Genomic DNA, 9,982 nt, shown 5'->3' with positions numbered 1-9,982 from the left:
CAGTTTAACACAAGCATGCTTCTCTCAGCTATTTCACTACAATGTCTAAGCTCAATTAACAACAGAAATAAAAACTATAGAACAAAGTTACTTTAACATCACACATAGAAAATCCATTTTAATATTTGTTAAAAGCCAGTAATATACTATATAACAGGGTGAAGGAGCCCTGGCCCAGGCTCTGGCCCTGGGGGACACAGGGATGCTGCTGGGGGGTCCCTGTCCCCCTGTCCCACCCCCATGGCCCCGGCCCCCCTGTCCCCGTGTCAGGCTCTGGGGTCGATCTCGTGGAACATCCTCTGGGGGAGGCTGTGGCACCGGGGGCAGGGGGACCCAGGGGGGACAGGGGACCCTGCTGTGCATGAGCAGGGTTGGACTGCTCTGGGGGGAACTGTGAGGGGGGCTGGGGCAGAGTGACCTCCCCAGTGACCTCACACAGCCCATGTGATGTCACAAAGCCTCCTGTGATATCACAGACCCCCTGTGATGTCACACAGCCATCTGTGATGTCACACTGCCCCTGTGATGTCACACAGACCTCTCTATGATGTCATACAGCTTTCTGTGTGAACTCACAGAGCCCCTTGTGATGTCACACTGTGCCTGTGATGTCACAAAGCCCCTGTGATGTCACAGAGCAAACTTTATGTCATCTTGTGGTGTCATACAGCAGTGCTGTGATATGACAGAAGACTGATGCCACAAAGTCACCCTGTGATGTCACAGTCTATTCTGTGACATCACAGCCTACTCTATGATGTTACACAGGCACCAGGTGATGTCACAACCCACCCTCTATGATGGCAGACTCTGCTCTACGGCCTCACACCCTACTCTGTGATCTCACAGCCAGCTCTGTGAGGTCATAGCCAGCTTTGTAATGTCACAACCCCCTTCAGTGATGTAACAACACTCTCAGTGATGTCACTGAGAAATCAGTTACATTGAAACACTGAAGTTTTTTGTACGTTGAACAGAGATCCCTGTCCGGGACACAACTGAGAAAGTGTCCCAAGATTCCAGTTAGAGCAGAACACTGGAGGAAGTGATGACAGGTGGGGACAAGCAAGGCAAAGGTGCCTCGGGTGCTGAGCACACCTGGATGTGTTTCTGTGTTTCAGGAATGCAAATGGCCAAGGCCTGAGCCCCAGCCCCTGGCAAGGCAGATCCTGTCCCTCCCTCAGTGCTCAGGGTTCTTCCCAGGATGGGCACTGGCATGTGGGGATGGGCAATGCCCAGGACAGGACAGTGGGGCGGCCCCTGCCAGGCTGCTGAGCAGGGACAAGGAGGCAATGAGGCCCCAGGTCTGCAAGGGTCACTTGTCCCCTCGTGGCCTCAGGCCCAGGGCCAGCAGCCATGGCCAAAGTGCTGCCCAAGTTGGCTCTGTCAGGGCCTGGCAGCTGCTGCCCATCCCTGTGCCCTGTGCAGCCCAGGCTGTGCTACGGTGTCCCTGCCCTGGCCTCTGTCCCTGCAGGCTGTGCTCATCACCTGGCTGCCCCACCTGGCTGGCCCCTTCCTTTGCTGACAGCTCTGCCTCCTGCCTGCCTCTGCCTGCCCACACAAAGCCTTGGGCTGCTCCAGGCTCCTTCTGGGGGTCGTGTTGTACCACAGCCCTGCCCTGGCAGGGAAATTCCTTTCTCTTTGCTCCCAGTCTGGGCTTCCCCAGCTGCCCTTGGTATTAATTTTTTCTTTCTCTGGCTATTCTCTACTATGTCAAAAGGATCCACCATCTCTGAAACCACCCTTCAATCCCTCCCAGGGCTCTCCTCTGCTGTCCTCAGTTTCCATGCCACTGAGCCCAGAGCTCCTGTGTCCCTGTAGAGTGGTCAAATGCCTGAGGCCAAGAGCACCTGGACAAGAGGGACAGTTCTCTTCTACAGGAAGGAATCCACAGAACCCCAGGGGTTTGGAGGCAGATGAGAAGCAGTCACCAGAGGCCAAGGCAAGCCAGACCTGTCTGTCCTTGCAGCTTTTGTCTGAAGATATCCCTTGGATATATGGGGAGTTTTGGGGGTGGAATTCCATTTCAGCCATGGGTTCCTGGACTGGAATGACAGTTCTCCATAGGAAGGAAAGGGTGGAGCCCCAGTGTTTCAATAGCTGATTAGACAGAGGCAGCCCCAAGGAGGCCAAGGCAGCCAGACCTGTTGTCAGGGAGGAATCCTTGGTTAGACAGAATTTGGGAGGCCAAACCCCACTTTTGTCTTTGGGCATCTGGACAAGGACAGTTCTTTTCCATAGGAAGGAAAGTAGAGAATCCCAGAATTTCAAAGGCAGATGAGAGAGCTGGCCCTCAGGAAGCCAAGGGTACCTGGACAGTTTTGGAAGTTTTTGTCTGGGAGCTATCCTTGGATATAAGGAATTATGGAGGCTGATTCTCCATTTCAGCCATGGATGCCTGGACTTTAAAGACAGTTTTTTCCATGAGAAGAAAAGCACAGACCCCCAGTGTTTTGAAGGCAGATGAGAGGTGGTCCCCAGGAGGCCAAGGCCAGCACAGACTGTGTTTTGTGAGGTCACAGATTGAGCTATGACATCACAGTTTGTTGTGTGAGGTCATGGAGCAGCTACAGCATCACAGAGGGGACTGTGTGACATACCAGAGTAGGCTGTGACATCATGGCATGGCTGTATGACATCACAGAGCAGGCTGTGAGATCAAAATGTGTGCTGTGACATTACAGAGTGGCAGTATGACATCACAGAGAAGGTTTTGTGACATCACTGAGGGCGTTGTGACATCACAGAGCTGTCTGTGATGTCATAGAGTAAGGTATAGGCCCAAGAGCAGACACTGTCATCATAGAGGGCAGCTCTGTGACATCAGAAGTGTGTTGTGATATCACCAAGTGGCTGTGTATCATCATAGAGCAGGTTGTGACATCACAGAACCAACAGTGACATCACACGGTGACTTTGTGACATCACAGAGGCTTCTGTGACATCACAGAGAAGCTGTACCACGTCATAGGGTGACATCTCAGAGTTGATTCTATGACATCACAGGGGCTCTGGGACATAACAGGGAGAATGTGTGACATCACAGGGGCTGTGTGACATCACTGGTGCTGTGTGAGGTCACTCTGCTTTGCCCCAGCTCACAGTTCCCCCCAGAGCAGTCCAACCCTGCTCGTGCACAGCGGGGTCCCTTGTCCCCCCGGGTCCCCCCACCCCTGGCGCCTCCCCCAGATGATGTTCCATGAGATCAACCCCAGAGCTTGACATGGGGACGAGGGACTGGGGTCCTGGGGGGTGGGACAGGGGGACAGGGACCCCCCAGCAGCGTCCCCGTGTCCCCCAGGGCCAGCAAAAATCCCCAGCAAGGGATCAGCAAAAACCAGATGTAACATTAAGCGACAGCACCAGAGAGTTCCTTGGCAAGAGTCACTCTGCTCTTGATGGGACACTTCAGGCACAGCAGGGAAACAAAGCAACAACGAAACCTCACAAAATCCAGGCAATCTAACCAGACATAAACCAAGAACTGCCCCTGTGTGTGTGTGTGAGAAAAGGACAGTGAGGGCAAGGATAAAAGGATACGGTCCAAAAGTTTAACAGAGTTCAAACTTAACAGGACTTATTCCTTAACCCTAACTGATCCCTTCCACTTCACAATTAACCAAAAGAACAGCACTTAACAGAATTTAACCTAACTTAAAACATATGACTTAATGATTTAACAGAGAAATAATGGTTATTAATATTCAAGTTAGCTTTTTACTTATATTAAGCTTAACAAATTAGCAAAAGAACAATTCTCAGAAGCATTTAACTTAGCTCATACCTCATGACTGAACATTTCTTACAGGCCTGACTGACTCAGCTATGCAAGGCACTCCAACCACTCAGAGAGCAGCATTTCTGCCACATTTCCCCAGCACAGGCACTCCTGTGTGCACACAGACACAAAGAGTCAGTGCAAGGCACCAGGGAGAAATTCCCCTCAGGGCAGGAAATGCTCCCTGTGGATCCTTTGGCATCTCCCCAGCAGGTCAAGGGTTGAGCCTGGAGGAGTGAGGGGATCAGCCCAGGCTCTGTCATTGTTCAGGATCCCCGAGTGCAGCAAACGGGAGAGTTCCCGGCTGGGAGAGGCCCCACTCAGAGGGAGTCGCTGGCCCAGGAGAGCTCCAAGGGCTCCTTTTGGAGCGCTGTTTGCAGGGCCCCACCAGAGGGGCTTCAGTCCCAGCAATGGCTCATCCTGGCCACACTTGGCATCAGCAGCTTTCTTTGGCACTGTGAGAACAGGGATGTTGTGCCACCGAGGGAACAAAACCAGTTCCCAGGGCTGCTCCTACAGAAAGCAGGAGCTGGTTGGGCAGCAGCAGTGCCTGGAGCAGACAGTGTTTGTGATGAGCTGCAGAGGAGCTGAGCCCAGGGGCTGCTGGCCAAGGCCGAGGCCCAAGGAGCATTTCTCAGCTGGCAGGGCGGGCTGAGAAGGGGAGGGGGGAATGCAGCAGCACAGGGCCATGGAACCAAGGGAGCATTGTGACACTGTGGGGCCCTGTGAGACCAAGGGACCATTGTGACACTGTGGGGCCCTGTGAGACCAAGGGAGCATTGTGACACTGTGGGGCCCTGTGAGACCAAGGGACCATTGTGACACTGTGGGGCTTCATGGAATCATGGAGAGCACTGTGACATTGCTGGGCCTCATGGAACCAAGGGGGCTATACTGACACTGTGGGGCTCCATGGAATGTAGGGATCATTGTGACACAGAGAGGCCCCATCAAACCAAGGGTCCATTGTGACACCACGGCGCCTCAAGAAACTGTGGAGACCATTATGACACTTTGGGGTGTCATGGGACCAAAGGAGCCATTGTGACACTGCAAGACCCCATGGAGCCAAAGGTCCATTGTGACATTGCAAGGCTTCATGGAACCATGGAGACACCATTAGGAGACTTCAATGCCTCATGGAACCAAGGGACCGTTGTGACACTGTGGGGCTCCATGAATCATGGAGACCCTTGTGAGCCTTCAGGGCCTCAGGAAATCAAGAGGAAGTTGTGACACTGCAGGGCCACATGGAACCAATGTGACCATGGTGACACAATGAGGTCCCAGGGAGCCAAGAAGAGCATTCTGACATTGTGAGGCACTATGGAACCAAGGATCCATTGTGATACCAGGGGGCCTCATGGAACCAAGGGCACCATAGTGAAACTGGGGCAGCTCCATGGGACCAAGGGCCCATTGTGACATTGTGGGGCCTGTGGAACCACAGAGACCATTGTGACACTGCAGGGCCCAATGGAACCAGGAGAACACAGGACAGGTCTGGCTGGGCTGGCATCCTGGGGACTGCCTGACTGGTCCAGCTGACCTTGGCACATTGAGGGTCTCTTCTCATCTGCTACTGAAACACTGTGGCTCCCTGTTTTTCCTTCCTACGGAAAAGAACTGTCCTTCTCAGACAGGTGCCCATGGCCAGAATTGTGAGTTCTACCTCCAACATTGCATATTGTGACAGACTGGAAGAGATTCTTGGCTGGAAGCATTTCATGTGTCAGGGAGAGGAAAGGGCAGGTTCAGCCCTGCCCTGCCCTGGAACTCCAGCACTGCTCTGCCCTGGAACCCCAATCCCCCCAGAGCCTCCATCCCAGCCCAGCAGTGTCTGCCAGTCCCTGGCACAGCACAGGCAATGCTCCACAGCCACCTCTGGAGCCCCCAGCCCAACTCCTGAGGGACCAAATGAGCCCAAGTCCCACCTGGGGGAAAGGCCCAGAAAGACCAAGGGGTGTTTAAGGCTGACCACAAGGTAAGCACACATCTTGACCCTCCCTCCTCTAGGAATTTTGGTCTGAACACTGCTGGAATCCAGGAGTTGGTACCTTTGTGTGTGTGCTTCTCTCTATATTTTTTGTCTTTCTCTCTTTCTGTGTCTTCTTCTTCTGTTTCTGTACTCCTGCAAATTTTGATTAACATTACATTGAACTGGCTTAGAGTTTGTGAAGTCGAATGGGCCAAGTCAATGCTTTGAGGAGTGTTTTTGTTGATTGAATGTCTGTTGTAGTTTGACATGAGAAGAATTTTAAAAAGTAATACAAAACTTTTTGTGGAACTGACAATCTGTTAAACCACTGAAATACTGAACATGCCTCTGTGAAACACAAATGTTTAAGATGAAAAAACCCAGGAACCTCCTCTTTCTTTCCCAGTCAACAAAGAAGCAGCAGGCCCTGGCCCCAAACCAAACAACCAAACTAAACCAAACCAAACCAAACCAAACCAAACCAAACCAAACCAAACCAAACCAAACCAAACCAGGCCAAACCAAACCAAACCAAACCAAACCAAACCAAACCAAACGAGACCAGATCAAACCAAGCAGCCCTTAGGAGGGCTGAGCCCCTTCCCCCTCCCCAGGCTGCCCCCACCCCATCAGCTCCGTTCTGACCAAACCAAACCCCAACAACTGCCAAACAGGAAAACAAAAGAGGCTACAAAACCCCAACCAGAACAAAGCTAGCCACACCTACTAAAATCCTTCCATCAAGTCCCATCCTCCCAACACAATTAAAACCCAAAACTCCTACAACCTACAACCCATACAAAAGAATCCTACAAATAAAAACTTAAAAAACTCTAAAACCAACCAGAAAACCAATCCTAACACAACCCAACCACAACTTCCACCACAAGTTCCTGGCAGGTCAGGTGTTTATCCTTTCAATTCTTCAATTCCCCCTCAAGTAAAAGAAAAACAAAATGCAAGCATTAAAAAAACAACATAAAACCATCAAAGTCAGTAAAGAAGAAATTAAATCCCAATTAAAAGAAAAAAATACCTTAATCTTAAAACTAAAATCCTCTTATAAACTATAAAGAAAAAATTCTTCTTCTTTATAACACAAAAACCTTTAAAAAAATCAAATTAATATGAAAAAAAACCTCCACGATAAAATCAACAAATGTTAAAATAATAGTAATTTCATCAAAAGTTTAAAAAGAAAAAAAAAAAGGAAGCCAGTATCCCCAAGAGAAGATCTCTATTTCCAGAGATAAAAATAATTTAAAAATTAAAGAATGAAAACTTTTACCTTTAAAAAATTTACCTTTAAATCAATACCCTATAAGTCAACATGGCCCATCAACAAGCTGTAAAAGAGCTTGTAGCAATAAAAACAACTTCACAATACAACTTTCCCCAGGCAACTGTTATCCAAGACAAAATAAAGAACCACATAAAACCAACATTTTCTTCTTATTAAAAAAATCTCCATAACCTTAAAAACTTCTCTCCCAAAGTAAACTAAAAAAAGACTATTCTAGAAATACTAAACTAACTACAAATTTTTAGTTTAGTTTCTTTACATTGCCAGGAAAAAAAAAATTCAAAAAAAAATAGTATAAAGTTTATTTTAATTATTACATCCTTTTTTCTTTTTTTTTTTAAATCCAATTTTCTTTATACCCTTTTAAAATTTTAAGCCTACTTTACCTTTCTCTTAATTTTATCTCACAACAAAACAAATACATAAATAATTAATGGACACTAAACCCCACCACACTTTTCAATCCATTAATTAAGAAAACTCAAGATTACAAAAATCTTAAATTAAAAAACCAAAACCACTACAATGTCCTAAAAAACATTTTGCCAACATTTCTCTGATTTTCTTAAGTTCCCAGAAAAGGCTGTTTTGTTCTTTTGAGTTCCTCAGAATCCCTTGTACTGGTATTTCTCCTGCACAACTCAGGGTACACAAACAATTGTAATTCCTTTTAAATGTCTCCTTGAGAGAGTTATTTGGGGGATGGCAGTCAGGGCTTGTCTGTCCTGCTTGGCCCAGCCCAGGCAGGGCTTTCCCAGCCCCATTCCACACTCCATTTCCCAGCTGGAGCCCCTGGTGCCTCTGAGTTGTGCTGCCCCAGCCCCAGGGATGCTCTCCTTGGCTGCCCATTCCCCCACGGGCTCTGGGCAGGGATGGCCTCAGTGGGGGCTGCTGACATCCTCAGCAACTTGGAGGCTGCTGCTGAACTTCACTGCTCCAGAGGCTTGTTCAGCCTTCAGCTCTTCAGTGCAGGAATTCAGTGTCCCAGGGCTCATTAACATTGAGAACACCTTAAAAGCCAAGCCTCTGGGGATTTTAATTTGATTTCAATTTTCAAATCCTTTGTGGTTAATTAGACAGATTTCAGAAGCCAATTTAAAGAGACTACACGATATTTAAACAGACAGGCAGAAAAGATCTTTTTTACGTCCTGTTTAATTTTTTTTTCCCGTTGATAAATTAATATATGCAATCTGCAATTGACACTGAATCCAATTGACACCTCATCATGCAGTTTGAGTAGATATGAAAATCAAGACCCTTCATGGCTGACAATCAATCAGACTCTGTCCCTACCCCCACCCCACCATTTCCCCCATCCAAGCCCTGGCACTCAGAGCAGCCTTGTGCAAATCTGAGCTCCCTCCAGCCCAGGCTGCACCTGCAGCTTTCAGCTCCTTGCCTCCAACTCCCACCTGCTCTCCTTGGAGAAGGAGCTGCCTGAGACACAGAGGGATGTTCATTTCTTGTCAGCACAAAAGCACAAGGGAAGGCAAAAGTCATTCCTCTGCTGGATATTAAATCCACTTTGCACAGCAGACAGTCTCAGAGCAATGGAAAACACCTTCTGTGCCCAGCACAGATCCCAAGGTCCCCCCAAACCCTCCCTGCCCTGATTCTGCCCAGATTTGCTCTTTGCACACACGAGTCACACGCTGAAGTCATGAGCTCCCTTCATGCCCAGAGGGAGAAAAAGAGAGAAAGGATTATGAAGAACTCTCCTGTGCAGAGCCAAGGTCCAAGTGACCCTGGAGTGGGAACCACAACTCATCAGGTTTGTGTCCCTTTGGGGTCAGGGACTGCTGACACTCAGAGGCACAGAAAGTTTCTCTTCATGGCCAACAGACCATGGTTGAACAGGACACAATTTAATAACAACCACTCTCTTCCCTGAGCTATGTGCAATGTCCCAGCAGCATCTGATGAATCCACCATCCACAAGTGATTTGCATACTGAAATTGGTTTTAGACAAATGTGGATCTGTGATAGATGCAAACACAATTAAGCTCTTGTATCAGGATGCTCGTTCTGGAGCGCGGGCAAAACAATTTGAACAATTCCTGATTTGCAAAGCTGTCAGTGGTGGATGGAGAAGGGAGGTCAGGCTGCTCTTGGTGTTGAGGAAATGCTGAAACCAGCCTGACTCATTTCATAGCTCTATGCCCTGGCTGATCTTCCCTCTTTCCCCTCCCACCCATTGGCTTTTGTCTCCCACCAGGCCCCCTGGTGAATAGCCTGGCTCTGTGTTCTCCATCACCTCCTGGCTGGCACTGCCAGGCTGGGATGAGGAGCCCCTCAGCCTTCCCTGCTCTGGGCTGGACAAGCCCAGCTCCCTCAGCCTCTGCTCACAGCCCAAGGGCTCCAGCCCCACCTTGGAGGCCCTTCCCAGACCCTGCTCCAGCTGCCAGACATCTTTCCTGCCCTGGGGAACCCAAACCAGGCCACAGTGACCTGGATAATCCATGTCCTTGATGCCCTGGTCACACAGTCCTGGCCCCTTGTCCCCATTTCAGTCGCTGGGGTGGATCCTGTGGAACATCCTCTGGTGGAGGCTGTGGCTTCAGGTGGGCCGGGGGGATACCCGGGGGACAGGGACCCTGCTGGGCATGAACAGCATTGGACTTGTTGGGAGAAACTGTGAGGGGGAGCTGGGGTGGAGTGACCAACCCAGTGACCTCACACAGCCCTGCTGGGATGTCATAGTCTGCTCTGTGATGGCACAGCCCATTCTCTGATGTCACACAGCTGGTCACTGAGTCACAGCCAACTCTGTGATATCATAGTCTGCTCTGGAAAGTCAGACCTCTGCCCTGTGATGTCAGAGCTGTATCTAAGATGTCACAGAGGCAGTCTGTGATGTTGTAGCTGTTCGATGACCTCACAGAACCCAGTCTGTGGAGTTATAGCCCACTCTGTCACCTC

Source organism: Haemorhous mexicanus, chromosome 16 (genome assembly GCF_027477595.1).
Source record: "Haemorhous mexicanus isolate bHaeMex1 chromosome 16, bHaeMex1.pri, whole genome shotgun sequence".
In the NCBI taxonomy this organism is placed as follows: domain Eukaryota; kingdom Metazoa; phylum Chordata; class Aves; order Passeriformes; family Fringillidae; genus Haemorhous; species Haemorhous mexicanus.
The sequence above is the reverse complement of the archived record's forward strand: the minus strand, read 5'-3'. Positions refer to the sequence as shown.